The sequence below is a fragment of the Aristolochia californica genome, unplaced genomic scaffold (genome assembly GCF_029961685.1).
Source record: "Aristolochia californica isolate CCGP_79_NKW_82.1479 unplaced genomic scaffold, dmAriCali1.0.hap1 SCAF_1, whole genome shotgun sequence".
Classification (NCBI taxonomy): Eukaryota; Viridiplantae; Streptophyta; class Magnoliopsida; order Piperales; family Aristolochiaceae; genus Aristolochia; species Aristolochia californica.
Genome location: NW_027181770.1, coordinates 38,098,294 through 38,119,351, shown reverse-complemented (window position 1 = coordinate 38,119,351; position 21,058 = coordinate 38,098,294).

The following is a 21,058-nucleotide window of genomic DNA, read 5'->3' as shown; positions in this document are numbered from 1 at the left end:
AAATCGGTTGACGACCGAAGGTATTATATTCTGCGTAAACTTCATCATCGGTGGAGGATGATGCTTTTGAAGCGATCCTAAAAGCAGGTGGTGCTGGATCTTTTCTTCTAGGTGCTATGCAAGGTGTTGCAAAGTACACTAGGTTTGTAAGCCATCCGGTGATGTCAGGGAGGCCTAATGGTAATGGAGCCGAGTATTAGACTTGGTTTTGTATATGTCAAAGAAGTCAAAGCTTATCTTTGATTCTTTCTGTTTAGGTATACATACTCCCAAATAGTTACGACCCATACCGGTCACATCCCAAGTAACATTTGTAAGGAACAAATGTACTAATGTATCAAAGACCCCAACTGGTAGGTCAGAAGGAACTCATCGGTCCTTCTTACGACACCGTGTTGAAAACTGGACAGACAAATGTTTGTCCAATAATAAGCTATCCACATGGATGGCATGACAAGAATAATCCAATATTAAATAATATAATGGATTTAGTTGTTGATATACATCACAACTTCTTTCTGAAAAGATGCTGGGAAAAATACACCCCAGAAAGCGTTGGTTTCCTATGCTTAGGAATAGAAAGTGACGTTAATGAACAAGTACAGAAACTCAAGAGAAGAATTAATGACCATCTTGAGGTACTTAAAACAGGAAATACTGACGAAATAGTACGTTTCCTTACAGATCTACAAAGCTATGTAGATGAAGAAATAAATCCTTCTAGGATCTTAGCACCAATCCGAGAAGCGAAAATAAAGATGGTTAATAACAAACCATCAAAAAAGGAGTTACAAGAAGTAATTTGCAAAATATCTTCTGTAAAAACTCATCATGGAACAGATAGAGATCGTCTTATACAAGATATCTGTGCCTTAACACAAAATGAGGAATTGAGAGAACTTGTTATACAACACATCACTCCTTTCATCACTTTGTATCAATTGGAACGATTGCTTGAACTCTTGTTCCAAAAATTAGAAGAGACCTCAACTCATCTAAAATTCCTAAATGTCTGAACAAATAGGAATCGAATGTACTTCTCTCCAAAACATTGTTCATATACATCATGAAACACAGGGAGAATACGATGAACATCCTAATCTCATGCAGGATGGAAAAAAGTGGACAATAAGTATCCCTAGGATAACTGAAGTCTACAACAAAGATTGGATCGAATTCCAAAAGAAATCCTTCGTCTTCCAGAAGGAACTATCTGTAGAAATACAGGATACCGACTCAGGTACTTTTTGCTACAGATTATTAAGTGAATCTGACTTAGCTAAGCTAAAGAGATTCAAATACGTCCATTATGGACTAGTTCGTATAGGATTAGACCCCTTAATACGAATCAATCAGAATTTACCCTTCATAGCAGCTATAGTAGATAACTCTGTGAAGAATAATTTTGAAAAGGCCCTACTCGGAGGAGTTAGAGCAAATTTAGGATTAGGCCCAGTATCCTTTACAACATGGCCCAATCTACAAATAGATTTAGAAGACAAGCACATCCAAGATACCTTGTCCCTAAAAATCTATACAGACAACTGGTCGAAAAATGGAATTCAACCAGGAAGAAGAGTTATGCGCATACTTGTATGCGTAGTAGCCCGAGGAATCAACACTGGAAAGGTTCCAGTTAAAGATTCAAAGAAACTCACAGAATTAGCCAAAAACATTGGTTATTCTGAAAACTTGACCATAGAAGAACTCGACCCAAGAGAGTTAACATGGCCAACAGAATGGGTAGTTCAACCTTTGGCACCCAGACACCTTCCTCTCTCTCAAAAAACCATAAAGGAGATAGAAGGAAAACTAGTGATCACAAACACTAGACCTAGCTTTTCCATCGAACAGGACAGGCCCTCTACCTCGATAAGTAGAACCTCAACTAGTTCCCGTTTCAAAGGAATAGGAAATCCAAGGCCCAATGCTTATGTTCCTCTTCACATAGATGATGGCACATAATCCATACAAAGCCTTAGGTCCACCGATAGGAAATAGTGACATAGTCACCAATTCCATTCAAACCTTAGAGTCTTATGGTAAGACCCTAAATAGGTTAGAAAAAACTGTTGAAAACCTCCAACAGAAGATAGATTTCCTCTATGATGAACATAAACATAGAGAAATAATAAAGTGTCAAAACACCCTAGAAAATATTCTAGAAAAGATTGACCATGGAAATAGTCCTGTTTTCTTCAAAGAGTTAACAGAACTTAAACAAAGTTTAGATAATCTAAACAAAGATAAAATGCAAGAACTTTTGACAGAAGTCTTAGCATTAAAAGAACATCTAGGTTCAAAAGAACGTCTAGGTTCTCCAAGTCCATCAAGGTATAAAACGCCTTTTACACCTTGGACACCAGAATGATCTATAAACGGAAACTTTTAGATCGTTTAAAATTAAAAAGAGAAAGCCTTAACCTCGCTTTACTCCAAAGAAATACTCTTCAGCCAGAAGATAATACAATCCCAGCAATGGTATGGTATTACTATTTTTGGGAAAGATATTCTGATCGCATCTACAACCTTAGATGCAAGATCAAGAAAATCAAAAGGAAGCTAAATCTTTTAGCTTTGTAAAATGATCAGTAGAGCAAGACTACTAGATCAACTTCGTCTGGTACGGTCAATGCAAGCCAAAAATTGGCAAGCCAGAGAAACTCTCACACCAGTAAATGACACCGATATAGCCTATCAGGCATATCTGAATGAATGGTGGAGATTAACCCGTAGAGAAATTCTACTATGGTATCTGATTAAAAAGTTTCAAAGGAAGCTTCAAGAATTAGCTCTATGACAGAGTTTTTCTATTTAATGGATATGGAAACTCCATTACCATTAGGCCTTCCTGACATCACCGGATGGCTTAAAAACCTAATGTACTTTGCAACACCTTGCATAGCACCTAGAAGAAAAGATCCAACACCACCTGCTTTTAGGATCGCTTCAAAAGCATCATCCTCCACCGATGATGAAGTTTACGCAGAATATAATACCTTCGGTCGTCAACCGATTTATTATGTTCAAGAAGAAAAACCTTCTTCTAGTAAACAACAAGAGCAACATGACAGTGAACCAGAAGCCTGGGAATCTGATGAAGTTGCAGAAGAAAATACCAAGAAAACAGACTACTCTGCTAAAGACAAAAAGGCAGATGGTCTTGGTAAAAGGTTTCGAATGCTTCGTGGTAGTGACCATTTTGAAGCAGAAACTTCAAGGGTACGAGATACCCACATGGAAGATAGCTTTCAAGATAACTTCCGAAACCGTACTGCGGTTCATCCGCAAGAACGAGAAAGTTTCTCCCACTCCAAAATATCTTTGGGAGGACAAAGGTATTCGATGAAATACACAAATGTCGATTCTTCAAATGCTACTAAAGGACACCGAACCATAGATAGCATAAACCCTTTTGGATTTTACCTCAACTTGGATTGCCCCAAGGATGGAGAAAAAGTCCTTAAAGATTGGGAAAGAAGCATGAGCAATGCTGCAAATATGCATGAATCTTGGAACCAAGAATCAGCATTTAATTTCTTTACCCATGCTTTGCAGGGTAATGTAGCTCTTTGGTGGGACAACCTTCCCGAAGACCAAAAACGAGCTAATACCTCAATATCGATAGCCAATATCTTGAAAGGATTAGTGGCTAAGATATCAAAGGAATTTCTAGGAGTACATCCAACCCTAGAAGCCTACAATGAGAGTACTAAACAAAGAAAACGTTTAGAAACTCTTCAGAAATTAAACAAGTTACAAATCTGTAACATTTGTTTTTATGAGAAGTATTACTGCGAGTTTGCAAGTTACTTCTATAAACTGCAAAAAGAAGACCAGAAACCTTATCTGTCTATCTTTTATGCAAAATTGCTAGAACCATTTGCACATGTAGTAGAAAAAGACTACATTACAAAGTATTGGCAAAACAATCCAGAACTTGGTACTTTAACCACGGATATTTTCCTAAACATTGATACGTTAGGATGAAGACATAGATTTGTACAAAACATGTTGGCAAATCTTTGTGAAGCCCAAAAACTACAAAAGAAAAGTAGTAAGGCAAATAAACAAACATTATGTTGTTCAAATCAGAACAAAAATGTAGGAGCTTATGGTTGCAAAACCACCTCCCATAAGCAACGAAAATATCCTAAGAAAAAATTTAGGATACAAAAAAGTTCTACAACAAGGTATACTCCTAAAAAGAGATACTTTCGAAAGAGAACAAATTCTGGCCCGACCAGTAAAGGGTCAAATGCATACTGCCCAAAGGGGAAAACCCCAAGCAAATGCAAATGCTGGATATGCCAGAAAGAAGGAAATTTCGCCAAAGATTGTCCAAATGATAAACAACAACGGCGGTACAGTACATATATGTTACTCGCTGAAGCAAATGGATTGGAAATCATCCATTACGATGACATCCAGTCAGAAGATGAAGTGTATGAACTTCATCTCAAAACTGAGTCCTCCTCCTCGGAAAACTCAGAAAATATGAGGGACTCTTCAGGCACAACTTTTGCCTAATATTCTGTTATGCTTACCCGTTATACAAATGGCAGCTAGCGTGGTGATTCATCTCCCACTATTGTCATAAAATACTTTCTCTACTCCTGCATCATGCATTATAGAGAATTTTATAATTAACCTGATACTCTTACCACTCGAGAATTTTCTTGTGTTACAGACAGGTAAAATGGATCCCCTCAGCAGCACCCTGACGGACCTAGCAGCAGCAATTGCCGCACTCACGGTATTGCTCTCAACCCTACAGTCACTATTCGACAGTCTTTTAGTTCTCTCAGAACGAGAAGACATTTTTGAGAATTGTGCCCGTTACGGGTTAAGTGGAGAACTCTTACAACTCAAGGTTAAAGAATTAACCGAAGAGTTAAAATAACTCACCCTACGGCATGAAATGCCAAGCTCCTCCGGGACTTCTACCGGATCTCCATTGCGAGAAAAGGAAGCTACAACGTCAGCTAATCAGCAGACGGATGACTTTAGTGTTTTGATAAACACAGGTCGACCCGGGATTTCTACCGGTCATGCCAGGCATGAGAAGGAAATCACAACCCAATCTTCTCTGAAGATAGGGGAATCAGGGATTTCTACCTGCCAGTCAAGAGCTGGAAAGGAAACCTTAACGATTTCGTTGAAATCGGAATCAGGGACTTCTACCTGTCAGTCTAGAACTGAAAAGGAAGTCTTAACGGATCCATCCCTGATGGAAACGGACTTGTCTAAGAATGAGAAATCATTCAAGACAAAATTGGTTACCCTGTCTGAGTTTACAAGGTTGAAAAGCCTAAATAAACAAGATGAAACTAGTTTTAATGAGTTTGAGTTTTTAAAGAAATTTAAACCTTTAAAACTTTCGGACATTATGTCTGAGGAACCCTCGCTACGCCCTCAACAGGTGGACAGCGTTCGTTCAAAGATCGAATCCGATCATACTGTTCAATTCCAGAGATGGAATGAACAAATTGGACAAGGGATGAACACTCCCTTCTTCACCACTGAGCCCAGCAATAGTTGGAATCAAGTGAAGCTGAGTCATGAAATAGACTCAAAATATGCATCCATGCTTTATGCATATGGATTCATAAAACAATTGGTATTGCCCTCCACCGACTTATCAGTATTGGAGAAAATGCCAAAGGAAATTATGGAGGCTTGCAAAAGCTTTATCTCCATAACGAAGAGTAAAGGAATTCGACTGCATTTCGTTTCCTGTATTGCTGAAATTGTTACTGACACCACAATGTTTCCAAGCATTTCCGTCATGACTATTGAAGGCATCAAAGAAGGTGACGCCAACATGGAATATGATCCCAGACATGTTCCAAAAGCCAAGCCTTGCCCAGAAGCAGTCTGGCCAACCAGACGTATCCACGGGCTAAAACACCTGATACAGCTCATCAAGCAGCTGATTCAGAAAAAGAGAAGCTTCGTCTACAAGACCTCCGTCCCATTGACGATCATCTCTAAAAGCTATAAAGAGACTCCGGCCTCCGTCCAGACCAGTCTTGAAGTTACGCTGAAGAAACTCCTTGGAGGAAATATCCCCTTCAGCAAAACAACAAAGGAAAGCTTCTGCTAGATGGCCCAGAAGACTTTTTCCAAGGAGCACACATGTAAACTGTGCACAGAAAGGCAGCTGTCCGAATGAGCAGTCAGCAGCCACGTCAACCGACTAGTCAGCAGCCACGTCAGCAGACTAGGCCCACGACGAAAACAAAGTCAGCAAAGGCGGCTCAAAAGTCCGCAATGGCGGCTACAAAAAGTCATCAATAACGGCTACACAAGTCAACAAAGATGGCTAAAAAAGATTCCTGCACGTCTTCATCATGACGTCACAAGCAGAAAAGACATTTCTACCCCTACTTTCGGCGCCGAAAGGTAATAATGCAAGGGCAAAAGAGACATGCCAAAAAGACAAAAGTTACCCTTTGTCTTTAAACGCACACCTTACAATCAAGGGTAAAGGTGGAAAAGCTGAAAAATCTTCAGCTATAAATACGATGCTCCTCCAGAGGAAAGATCATCGAAACTTGGAGCAACTCATCAATAGACGAGCATTAGTTCCGAAGAAGAAGGTGATTTCCGGCGATTTTTCTCCGGCAAGTTCCTCAAGCACGGTATGTGCTTAAACAGCCGTAATGGCTGAGTAGAAAAGAGGGAACCGACCGGTGCCACGGTCGGTAACTTCGGGAGTTATGTAGATAAGTAGTTTTTCTTTTCCTTTTTTAAGGGTATGTATTTTATGTTTTTGTTTTAGACAATGTTTTTATCTTTCCGCATGTTTGTAATATTGTGATTCGTACAGTAACTGTTTTTACTGTTCATGTTCCGCATTTATAAATATGATCTCCACAGTGTTTGTTATTACTGTTCATATTCCGCATCTATGTCTTGATCTCCACAGTGTTTGTTTTCACTATTCCAAAGTTACTGTTCAAAAGTACTGTTCATTTTTACTATTCATGGTTACTATTCATGATTACTATTCATGTTTACTGTTCACTCGTCAAGAAGAAATAGTATCGAAATAGTGCCAAATAGGACAGAAGCTAGAGACTTGGAATTATTCGGCTACGCTCCGAGGTAGAAAACGAAACGGAGCTGTGCTCTGCCCTGCTGAAGCAGCCATGGAGCCGCAACGGTTAATAGGAACGGCTCGGGGCCCTCTGAAGACCATGAGGACCGCATCGACGGAATTGCCCACATGGTGGTAAGCCGGCAGGAATAGGGTCAAACCCCGAAGAAGTTCTAGGTAGCAGCAGAAGTCATGTTGGGCCTACTAGATAGCTATAACATAGACACAAACAAGTACATAACGGTGACATGTGGTAGGAAGCAGGAAAGTAGCCTAATGGTAAACTGATAGGACGGACGAAGTGTGACTATAGGAATAGTATTGTGTGAGTCATTGTTGTTTTCTCGCTCTACATTTGTGCTCTGTTCATTTTCATTTTAGATGGACATTTTTTTCATAAATCAAAACTTTGAGTTTTCGCTCTCCCTTCATCCCGTAAACCAAAAAGGCAAATAGATCATAACAAAATTAAAATTTCTGAGTTCATGTACGGAAAAAATTTAAAACAATAACAAATGTAAGTAAAGAAAATTTATTCACACACCACAAATAAACACAAAAGTTTTGTTGTCCAAGTTTTGAAAATTCCACTAGTTCAACCCTAATAGCTAAGAATTTTATAGGAAAGAGATTTCCTCCACACATGCTTTAAAAATGGATTTGCATGTTTGAAACATGTAAAAGATGCAAATCACCTATGGATCCAAAGCTTTTCAAGAGAATAACAAACGGTCATTAAATTCTCAAGTGAACGTGCGGTGGGCTATTTACCTTAGTCAAACAAGCCATTATTTTGCCCATCTACAAAAACCTGACCCAGCGATCATGGATGGTTGTAAAGTGATTTATCATGCGTAACGGGCTATATTACCCTAAGAAATGACTTATGGATTGGGAGTCAACACTCAATTAAAAATCCTTGCCTCCTCCTTTGTCCCGACGATTGCAAAACCTGATTTATAAAAACTAAGAAGAGCTTACATTCCCTAAAAATTACAGAAACTCTTTGGAATTATCTATCACTACATTTGTGCATTGTGCATTTCCATTCTAGATTTACTCTTTTTTCTTAAAACAAAACTTTGAGTTTTCGCTCTCCCTTCATCCCATAAACCAAAAAGGCAAATAGATCACAACAAAATGAAAATTTTGGAGTTCATGTACGGAAAAAATTTAAAACAATAACAAATGTAAGTAATGAAAATTTATTCACACACCACAAATGAACACAAAAGTTTTGGTGTCCACGTTTGGGAAATTCCACTAGTTCAAACCTAACTGCTTGGAATTTTATAGGAAAGAGGTTTCCTCCACACATGCTTAAAAAATGGATTTGCATGGTTGAAACATGCTAAATATGCAAGTAACCTATGGATCCAAAGCTTTTGAAGAGAATAACAAACGCTCATTAAATTCTGAAATGAACGTGCGGTGGGATATTTATCCATGTCAGACAAGCCATTATTTTGCCCATCTACAAAAACCTGACCCAACAATCATGGATGATTGTAAAGTGATTTATCAAGCATAACGGGCTATATTATCCTAAGAAATGACTTATGGATTAGGAGTGAATACTCAGTTAAAAATCCATGCCTCCCTCTTTTTCTCAACGATTGTAAAACCTGATATATAAAATCTAAGAAGAGCTTACAATCCCTAAAAATTACAATAACTCTTTCGATTTATCTCGCTCTACATTTGTGCTCTGTGCATTTTCATTTTAGATGTACACTTTTTTCATAAATCAAAACTTTGAGTTTTCGCTCTCCCTTCATCCCGTAAACCAAAAAGGCAAATAGATCATAACAAAATTAAAATTTCTGAGTTCAAGTACGGAAAAAATTTAAAACAATAATAAATGTATGTAAAGAAAATTTATTCACACACCACAAATAAACACAAAAGTTTTGTTGTCCAAGTTTAGGAAATTCCACTAGTTCAACCCTAACAGCTTGGAATTTTATAGGAAAGAGATTTCCTCCACACATGCTTTAAAAATGGATTTGCATGTTTGAAATATGTTAAAGATGCAAATCACCTATGGATCCAAAGCTTTTGAAAAGAATAACTAACATTCATTAAATTCTCAAGTGAACGTGCGGTGGGATATTTACCCGAGTCAAACAAGCCATTATTTTGCCCATCTACAAAAACCTGACCCAACGATCATGGATGGTTGTAAAGTGATTTATAACGCGTAACGGGCTATATTACCCTAAGAAATGACTTATGGATTGGGAGTCAAGACTCAGTAAAAAAACCTTGCCTCCCCCTTTGTCCCGACAATTGCAAAACCTGATATATAAAAACTAAGAAGAGCTTTCCATACCAAAACATTATAGAAACTCTTTGGAATTATCTCTCTCTACATTTGTGCACTGTGTATTTTCATTTTAGATGTACACTTTTTTCGTAAATAAAAACTTTGAGTTTTCGCTCTCCCTTCATCCCGTAAACCAAAAAGGCAAATAGATCACAACAAAATGAAAATTTTGGAGTTCATGTACGGAAAAAATTTAAAACAATTAAAAATATAAGCAAAGAAAATTTATTCACACAACACAAATGAACTCAAAAGTTTTGTTGTCCAAGTTTGGGAAATTCCACTAGTTCAACGCTAACAGCTTGGAATTTTATAGGAAAGAGATTTCCTCCACACATGCTTTAAAAATAGATTTGCATCTTTGAAACATGTTAAAGATGCAAATCACGTATGGATCCAAAGCTTTTGAAGAGAATAAAAAACTCTCATTCAATTCTCAAGTGAACGTGCGGTGGGATATTCACCCGAGTCATACAAGCCATTATTTTTCCCATCTTCAATAAACCGACCCAACGATCATGGATGGTCGTAAAGTGATTTATCACGCATAACGGGCTATATTACCCTAAAAAGTGAATTATGGACTAGGAGTCAAGACTCAGTTAAAAATCTCTGCCTCCCCCATTTTCATTTTAGATGTACACTTTTTTCATAAATAAAAACTTTGAGTTTTCGCTCTCCCTTCATCCCGTAAACCAAAAAGGCAAATAGATCACAACAAAATGAAAACTTTGGAGTTCAAGTACGGAAAAAATTTAAAACAATAACAAATGTAAGTAAATAAAATTTATTCACACACCATAAATGAACACAAAAGTTTTGTTGTCCAAGTTTGGGAAATTCCACTAGTTCAACCCTAACAGCTTGGAATTTTATAGGAAAGAGATTTCCTACACACATGCTTAAAAAATGGATTTGCATGTTCGAAACATGTTAAAGATGCAAATCACCTATGGATCCAAAGCTTTCCAAGAGAATAACAAACGATCATTAAATTCTCAAGTGAACGTGCGGTGGGATATTTACCCGAGTCAAACAAGCCATTATTTTGCCCATCTACAATAAGCTGACCAAACGATCATGGATGATTGTAAAGTGATTTATCAAGCATAACGGGCTATATTACCCTATGAAATGACTTATGGATTGGGTGTCAAGAATCAGTTAAAAATCCCTACCTCCCCCTTTTTCCCGACGATAGCAAAACCTGATATTTAAAAACTAAGAAGAGCTTACAATCCCTAAAAATTACAGAAACACTTTAGAATTATCTCACTCTACATTTGTGCTCTGTGCATTTTCATTTTAGATGTACACTTATTTCATAAATCAAAATTTGAGTTTTCGCTCTCCTTTCATCCCGTAAACCAAAAAGGCAAACAGATCACAACTCAATGAAAATTTTGGAGTTCATGCACGGAAAAAATTTAAAACAATAAAAAATGTAAGTAAAAAAAATTTATTCACACACCACAAATGAACACAAAATTTTTGTTGTCCAAGTTTGGAAAATTCCACAAGTTCAACCCTAACAGCTTGGAATTTTATTGGAAAGAGATTTCCTCCAAACATGCTTTAAAAATGGATATGAATGTTTTAAACATGTTAAAAATGCAAATCACCAATGGATGCAAAGCTTTTGAAGAGAATAACAAACGCTCATTAAATTCTCAAGTGAATGTACGGTGGGATATTTACCCGAGTCAAACAACCCATTATTTTGCCCATCTACAAAAACCTGACCCAACGATCATGTATGATTGTAAAGTGATTTATCATGCGTAACGGGCTATATTTCCCTAAGAAATGACTTATGGATTTGGAGTCAAGACTCAGTTAAAAGTCCCTGTCTCCCCCTTGTACACGACGATTGCAAAACTGATATAGAAAAACAAAGAAGAGCTTACAATCCCTAAAAATTACAGAAACTCTTTGGAATTATCTCTCTACATTTGTTCATTGTTCATTTCTATTCTAGATGTACTCTTTTTTCTTAAAACAAAACTTTGAGTTTTCGCTCTCCCTTCATCCCGTAAACCAAAAAGGCAAATAGATCAGAACAAAATGAAAATTTAGGAGTTCAAGTATGTAAAAAATTTAAAAAAATAAAAAATGTAATTAAAGAAAATTTATTGACTAACCACAAATGAACACAAAATTTTTGTTGTCAAAGTTTGGGAAATTCCACTAGTTCAACCCAAATAGCTTGGAATTTTATAGGAAAGAGATTTCCTCCACACATGCTTAAAAAATGGATTTGCATGTTTGAAACATGTTAAAGATGCAAATCACCTATGGATCCAAAGCTTTTGAAGAGAATAAAAAACATTCATTAAATTTTCAAGAGAACGTGCTGTGGGATATTTACCCGAGTCAAACAAGCCATTATTTTGCCCATCTACAATAAGCTGAGCCAACGATCATGGATGATTGTAAAGTGATTTATCAAGTGTAACGGGCTATATTACCCTAAGAAATGACATATGGATTGGGTGTCAAGACTCAGTTATAAATCCTTGCCTCCCCCTTTTTTCGACGATTGCAAAACCTGATATATAAAAACTAAGAAGAGTTGACAATCCCTAAAAATTACAGAAAATCTTTGGAATAATCTATCTCCACATTTGTGCATTGTGCATTACGTTTTTAGATGTACTTTTTTTTCTTATAACAAAACTTTGAGTTTTCGCTCTCCCTTCATCCCGTAAAACAAAAAGGAAAATAGATCAAAACAAAATGAAAATTTTGGAGTTAAGTACAGAAAAAATTTAAAACAATAACAAATGTAAGTAAAGGAAATTTAATCACACACCACAAATTAACACAAAAGTTTAGTTGTCCAAGTTTGGGAAATTCCACTAGTTCAACCCTAACAGCTTGGAATTTTATACGAAAGGGATTTCCTCGACACATGCTTAAAAAATGGATTTGCATGTTTGAAACATGTTAAAGATGCAAATCACCAATGGATCGAAAGTTTTGAAGAGAATAACAAACACACATTAAATTCTCAAATCAACGTGCGGTGGGATATTTACCCGAGTCAAACAAACCATTATTTTGCCCGTCCACAAAAATCTGACCCAACGATAATGGATGACTGTAAAGTGATTTATCAAGCGTAACGGGCTATATTACTCTAAGAAATGACTTATGGATTAGGAGTCAAGACTCAGATAAAAATCCTGCCTCCCCCTTTTTCCCGATGATTGCAAAACCTGATATATAAAAACTAAGAAGAACTTACAATCCCTAAAAATTACAGAAACTCTTAGGAATTATCTCGCTCTATATTTGAACTCTGTTCATTTCACTTCTACATGTTCTCTTTTTTCTTAAAACAAAACTTTGAGTTTTCGCTCTCCCTTCATCCCCTAAACCTAAAAGGCAAATAGATCACAACAAAATGAAAATTTTAGAGTTCATGTACGGAAAAAAATTTAAAACAATAACAAATGTAAGTAAAGAAAATTTATTCACACACCACAAATGAACACAAAAGTTTTGTTGTCCAAGTTTGGGAAATTCCACTATTTCAACCCCAACAGCTTGGAATTTTATAAGAAAGAGATTTCCTCCACACATGTTTAAAAAATGGATTTGCATGTTTTAAACATGTTAAAGATGGAAATCACCTATGGATCCAAAGCTTTTGAAGAGAATAACCAACGCTCATTAAATTCTCAAGTGAACGTGCGGTGGGATATTTACCTGAGTCAAACAAGCCATTATTTTGCCCATCTACAAAAAGCTGACCCAACGACCATGGAAGATTGTAAAGTGATTTATCATGCGTAACGGGCTATATTACCCTAAAAAATGACTAATGGATTGGGAGTAACGACTCAGTTAAAAATCCCTGCCTCCCCCTCTTTCCCGACGATTGCAAAACCTGATTGATAAAAACTAAGAAGCGCTTACAATCCCTAAAAATTACAAAATCTCTTTGGAATTATCTCGCTCTACATTTGAGCACAGTGCATTTTCATTTTAGATATACACTTTTTTCAAAAATCAAAACTTTGAGTTTTCGCTCTCCCTTCATCCCGTAAACCAAAAAGGCAAATAGATCACAACAAAATGAAAATTTTAGTGTTCATGTACGGAAAAAAATTTAGAAGAATAACAAATGTAAGTAAAGAAAATTTATTCACACACCACAAATGAACAGAAAAGTTTTGTTTCCAAGTTTGGTAAATTCCACTAGTTCAACCCTAACAGCATGGAATTTATAAGAAACAGATTTCCTCCACACATGCTTAAAAAATGGATTTGTATGTTTTAAACATGTTAAAGATGCAAATCACCTATGGATCCAAAGCTTTTGAAGAGAATAACACACGCTCATTAAATTCTCAACTGAACGTGCAGTGGAATATTTACCCGAGTCAAACAAGCCATTATCTTGCCGATCTACAAAAAGTTGACCCAACGATCATGGATGATTGTAAAGTGATTTATCATGCGTAACGGGTTATATTACCCTAAGAAATGACTTATGGATTGGGAGTCAAGACTCAGTTAAAAATCCCTGCCTCCCCCTTTTTCCCGACGATTGCAAAACCTGATATATAAAAACTAAGAGGAGCTTACAATAACTAAAAATTACAGAAACTCTTTGGAATTATTTTGCTCTTCATTTGTGCACTGTGCATTTTCATTTTAGATGTACACTTTTTTCATAAATCAAAACTTTGAGTTTTCGCTCTCCCTTCATCCCGTAAAACAAAAAGGCAAATAAATCACAACAAAATGAAAATTTTAGAGTTCATGTACGAAAAAAAATTTAAAGCAATAACAAATGTAAGTAAATAAAATTTATTCACACACCACAAATGAACACAAAAGTTTTGTTGTCCAAGTTTGGGAAATTTCACTAGTTCAACCCCAACAGCTTGGAATTTTATAGAAAAGAGATTTCCTCCACACATGCTTTAAAAATGGATATGCATGTTTTAAACATGTTAAAGATGCAAATCACCTATGGATCCATAGCTTTTGAATAGAATAACAAAAGCTCATTAAATTCTCAACTGAACGTGCGGTGGGATATTTACCCGAGTGAAACATGCCATTTTTTTGCCCTTCTACAAAGAGCAAACCCAACTATCATGGATGATTGTAAAGTAATTTATCATGCGTAACGGGCTATATTACCCTAATAAATGACTTATGGATTGGGAGTCTAGACTCAGTTAAAAATCCCTGCCTCCCCCTTTTTCCCGACAATTGCAAAACCTGATATATAAAAACTAAGAAGAGCTTACAATCCCTAAATATTACAGAAACTCTTTGGAATTATCTCTCTCTACATTTGCGCATTGTGCATTTCCATTCTCCATCTACTATTTTTCTTAAAACAAAACTTTGAGTTTTCGCTCTCCCTTCATCCCGTAAACAGAAAAAGCAAATAGATCACAACAAAATGAAAATTTTGGAGTTCAAGTACGGAAAAAAATTATAACAATAAAAAATGTAAGAAAATAAAAGTTATTCACACACCACAAATGAACCCAAAAGTTTTGTTGTCCAAGTTTGGGAAATTCCACTAGTTCAACCCCAACAGCTTGGAATTTTATAGGAAAGATTCCTCCACACATGCTTTAAAAATGGATATGCATGTTTTAAACATGTTAAAGATGCAAATCACCTGTGGATCCAAAGCTTTTGAAGAGAATAACAAACGCTCATTAAATTCTCAACTGAATGTGCGGTGGGATTTACCCGAGTCAAACAAGCCATTATTTTGCCCATCTACAGAAAGCTCACCCAACGATCATGGATGATTGTAAAGTGATTTATCATGCGTAACGGGCTATATTACCCTAAGAAATAACTTATGGATTCGGAGTCAAGACTCAGTTAAAAATCCCTGCCTCCCCCTTTTTCTCGACGATTGCAAAACCTGATATATAAAAACTAATAAGAGCTTACAATCCCTAAAATTTACAGAAACTCTTTGGAATTATCTCGCTCTACATTTGCGCACTGTGCATTTTCAGTTTAGATGTACACTTTCTTCATAAATCAAAACTTTGAGTTTTCGCTCTCCCTTCATCCCGTACACCAAAACGGCAAATAGATCACAACTAAATGAAAAGTTTAGAGTTCATATACGGAACATAATTTAAAACAATGACAAATGTAAGTAAAGAAAATTTATTCACACACCACAAATGAAGACAAAAGTTTGGTTGTCCAAGTTTGGGAAATTCCACTAGTTCAACCCCAAGAGCTTCAAATTTTATAGGAAAGAGATTTCTTCCACACATGCTTTAAAAATGGATATGCATGTTTTAAACATGTTAAAGATGGAAATCACCTATGGATCCAAAGCTTTTGAAGAGAATAACAAAACGCTCATTAAATTCTCAAGTGAACGTGCGGTGGGATATTTACCCGAGTCAAACAAGCCATTATTTTGCCCATTTACAAAAAGTTGACCCAACGATCATGGATGATTGTAAAGTGATTTATCCTGCATAACGGGCTATATTACCGTAGGAAATGACTTATGGATTGGGAGTCAAGACTCAGTTTAAAATCCCTGCCTCCACCTTTTTCCCGACGATTGCAAAACCTGATATATAAAAACTAAGAAGAGCTTATAATCCCTAAAAATTACATAAACTCGTTGAAATTATCTCGCTCTACATTTGTGCACTGTGCATTTTCATTTAAGACGTACATTTTTTCACAAATCAAAACTTTGAGTTTTCGCTCTCCCTTCATCTCGTAAACCAAAAAGACAAATAGATCACAACAAAATGAAAATTTTAGAGTTGATGTACGAAAAAAAATTTTAAACTATAACAAATGTAAGTAAATAAAATTTATTCACATACGACAAATGAACACAAAATTTTTGTTGTCCAAGTTTGGGAAATTCCACTAGTTCAACCCTAACAGCTTGGAATTTTATAGGAAAGAGATTTCCTCCACACATGCTTTAAAAATGGATTTGCATGTTTGAAACATGTTAAAGATGCAAATCACCTACGGATCCATAGCTTTTGAAGAGAATAACAAACGCTCATTAAATTCTCAACTAAACGTGCGGTGGGATTTACCCAAGTCAAACTAGCCATTATTTTGCCCATCTACAAAAAGCTGATCCAACGATCATGGATGACTGTAAAGTGATTTATCATGCGTAACGGGCTTTATTACCCGAATAAATGACTTATGGATTGGGAATCAAGACTCAGTTAAAAATCCTTGCCTCCTCCATTTTCCCGACGATTGCAAAACATGATATATAAAAACTAAGAAGAGCTTACAATCCTTAATAATTACAGAAACACTTTGGAATTATCTCTCTCTACATTTGTGCATTGTGCATTTCCATTCTACATGTACTTTTTTTTCTTAAAACAAAACTTTTAGTTTTCGCTCACCCTTCATCCCGCAAACCAAAAAGGCAAATAGATCACAACAAAATGAAAAATTTGGAGTTCAAGTACAGAAAAAATTTAAAACAATAACAAATGTAAGTAAATAAAATTTATTCACACACCACAAAAGAACACAAAAGTTTCGTTGTCCAAGTTTGGGAAATTCCACTAGTTCAACCCTAACAGCTTGAAATTTTATGGAAAGAGATTTCCTACACACATGCTTTAAAAATGGATATGGATGTTTTAAACATGTTAAAGATGCAAATCACCTATGGATCCAAAGCTTTTGAAGAGAATAACAAACGCTCATTAAATTCTCAACTGAACATGCGGTGGGATATTTACTCGAGTCAAACCAGCCATTATTTTGCCCATCTACAAAAAGCTGACCCAACGATCATGGATGATTGTAAAGTGATTTATCATGCTTAACGGGTTATATTATCCTAATAAATGACTTATGGATTTGGAGTCAAGACTCAGTTAAAAATCCCTGCCTCCCCCTTTTTCCCGACGATTGCAAAACCTGATATATAAAAACTAAGAAGAGCTTACAATCCCTAAAAACTACAGAAAATCTTAGGAATTATCTCTCTCTACATTTGTGTATTGTGCATTTCCATTCTACATGTACTCTTTTTTATTAAAACAAAACTTTGAGTTTTCGCTCTTTCTTCATCCCGTAAACCAAAAAGGCAAAAAGATCACAACAAAATGAAAATTTCTGAGTTCAAGTACAGAAAAAATGTAAAACAATAACAAATGTAAGCAAAGAAAATTTATTCACACACCACAAATGAACACAAAAGTTTGTTGTCCATGTTTGAGCAATTCCACTAGTTCAACCCCAACAGCTTGGAATTTTATAGGAAAGAGATTTCCTCCACACATGCTTTAAAAATGAATATGCATGTTTTAAACATGTTAAAGATGCAAATTACCTATGGATCCAAAGCTTTTGAAGAGAATAACAAACGCTCATTAAATTCTCAAGTGAACGTGCGGTGGGATATTTACCCGAGTCAAACAAGCCACTATTTTGTCCATCTACAAAAAGCTGACCCAACGATCATGGATGATTGTAAAGTGATTTATCATGCGTAACGGGTTATATTACCCTACTAAATGACTTATGGATTGGGAGTCAAGACTCAGTTAAAAATCCCTGCCTGCCCCTTTTTCCTGACGATTGCAAAACCTGATATATAAAAACTAAGAAGAGCTTACAATCCCTAAAAATTACAGAAACTCTTTGGAATTATCTCGCTCTACATTTGTGAACTGTGCATTTTCATTTTAGATGTACACTTTTTTCATCAAATCAAAACTTTGAGTTTTCGCTCTCCCTTCATCCCGTAAACCAAAAACAGAAATAGATCCCAACAAAATGAAAATTTTAGAGTACATATACTGAAAAAAATTTAAAAAAATAAAAAATGTAAGTCAAGAAAATTTATTCACACACCAAATATGAACATAAAAGTCTTGTGTTCCAAGTTTGGGAAATTCCACTAGTTGATCCCTAACAGCTTGAAGTTTTATAAGCAAGAGATTTCCTCGACACATGCTTAAAAAAGGGATTTGCATGAGCTTTTGAAGAGAATAACAAACGCTCATTAAATTCTCAAGTGAACGTGCAGTGGGATATTTACCCGAGTCAAACAAGCCATTATTTTGCCCATCTACAAAAAGCTGACCCAACGAACATGGATGATTGTAAAGTGATTTATCATGCTTAACGGGCTATATTTCCCTAATATATGACTTATGGATTGGGAGTCAAGACTCAGTTAAAAATCCCTGCCTCCCCCTTTTTCCCGATGATTGCAAAACCTGATATATAAAAACTAAGAAGAGCTTACAATCCCTAAAAATTAAAGAAACTCTTTGGAATTATCTCTCTCTACATTTTTGCATTGTGCATTTCCATTCTACATGTACTCTTTTTTCTTAAAACAAAACTTTGAGTTTTCGCTCTCCCTTCATCCCGCAAACCAAAAAGGTGAATAGATCACAACAAAATGAAAATTTTGGAGTTCAAGTACGGAAAATATTTAAAACAATAACAAATGTAAGTAAAGAAAATTTATTCACACGCCGCAAATGAACACAAAATTTTGTTCTCCAAGTTTGGGAAATACCACTAGTTGAATCCCAACAGCTTGGAATTTTATAGGAGAGTGATTTCCTACACACATGCTTTAAAAATGGATATGCATGTTTTAAACATGTTAAAGATGCAAATAACCTTTGGATCCAAAGCTTTTGAAGAGAATAACAAACACTCATTAAATTCTCAAATGAACGTGCGGTGGGATATTTACCCGAGTCAAACAACCCATTCTTTTCCCATCTACAAAAATCTGACCCAACGATCATGGATGATTGTAAAGTAATTTATCATGCGTAACGGGCTATATTACCATAATAAATGACTTATGGATTGGGAGACAAGACTCAGTTAAAAATCCCTGCCTCACCCTTTTTCCCGACGATTGCCAAACCTGATATATAAAAACTAAGAAGAGCTTACAATCCCTAAAAATTACAGAAACTCTTTGGAATTATCTCTCTCTACATTTGTGCATTGTGCATTTCCATTCTACATGTACTCTTTTTGCTTAAAACAAAACTTTGAGTTTTCGCTCTCCCTTCATCCCGTAAACCAAAAAGGCAAATAGATCACAATAAAATCAAAATTTTAGAGTTCATGTACGAAAAAAAATTTAAAACAATAACATATGTAAGTAAAGAAAATTTATTCACACACCACAAATGGACACAAAAGCTTTGTTGTCCAAGTTTGGGAAACTCCACTAGTTCAACCCTAACAGCTTAGAATTTTATAAGAAAGAGATTTCCTCCACACATGCTTAAAAAATGGATTTGCATGAGCTTTTGAAGAGAATAACAAACGCTCATTAAATTCTCAAGTGAACGTGCGGTGGGATATTTACCCGAGTCAAACAAGCCATTATTTTGCCCATCTACAAAAACCTGTCCCAATGATCATGGATGATTGTAAAGTGCTTTATCATGCTTAAAGGGCTTTATTACCCTAATAAATGACTTATGGATTGGGAGTCAAGACTCAGTTAAAAATCCATGCCTCACCGTTTTTCCCGACGATTGCAAAACCTGATATATAAAAACTAAGAAGAGCTTACAATCCCTAAAAATTACAAAAACTCTTTGGAATTATCTCTCTCTACATTTTTGCATTGTCCATTTCCATTCTACATGTACTACTTTTTCTTAAACCAAAACTTTGTGCTTTCGCTCTCCCTTCATCCCGTAAACCAAAAAGCCGAATAGATCACAACAAAATGAAAATTTTGGAGTTCAAGTACGGAAAAAACTTAAAACAATAACAAATGTAAGAAAAGAAAATTTATTCACACACCACAAATGAACACAAAAGTTTGTTGTCCACGTTTGGGAAATTCCACTAGTTCAACCCTAACAGCTTGGAATTGTATAGGAAAGTGATTTCCTACACACATGCTTTGAAAATGGATATGCATGTTTTAAACATGTTAAAGATGCAAATCACCTAAGGATCCAAAGCTTTTGAAGAGAATAACATACGCTCATTAAATTCTCAAGTGAACGTGCGGTGGGATATTTACCCAAGTCAAACAACCCATTATTTTGCCCATCTAAAAAAAGATAACCCAAAGATCATGGATGATTGCAAAGCAATTTATCACGCATAATGGGCTATATTACCCTAATAAATGACTTATGGATTGGGAGTCAAGACTCAGTTAAAAATCCCTGCCTACCCCTTTTCCTGACGATTGCAAAACCTGATATATAAAAACTAAGAAGAGCTTACAATCCCTAAAAATTATAGAAACTCTTTGGAATTATCTCTCCCTACATTTGTGCATTGTGGATTTCCATTCTACATGTACTCTCTTTGCTTAAAAGAAAACTTTGACATTTCGCTCTTCCTTCATCCTGTAAACCAAAAAGGCAAATAGATCACAACAAAATGAAAATTTTAGAGTTCATGTACGGAAAGAAATTTAAAAAAATAAAAAATATAAGTAAAGAAAATTTAATCACACACCACAAATGAACACAAAAGTTTTGTTGTCCAAGTTTGGGAAATTCCACTAGTTCAACTCTAACAGCTTGGAATTTTAAAAGAAAGAGATTTCCTCCACACATGCTTAAAAAATGGATTTGCATGTTTTAAACATGTTAAAGATGCAAATCACCTATGGA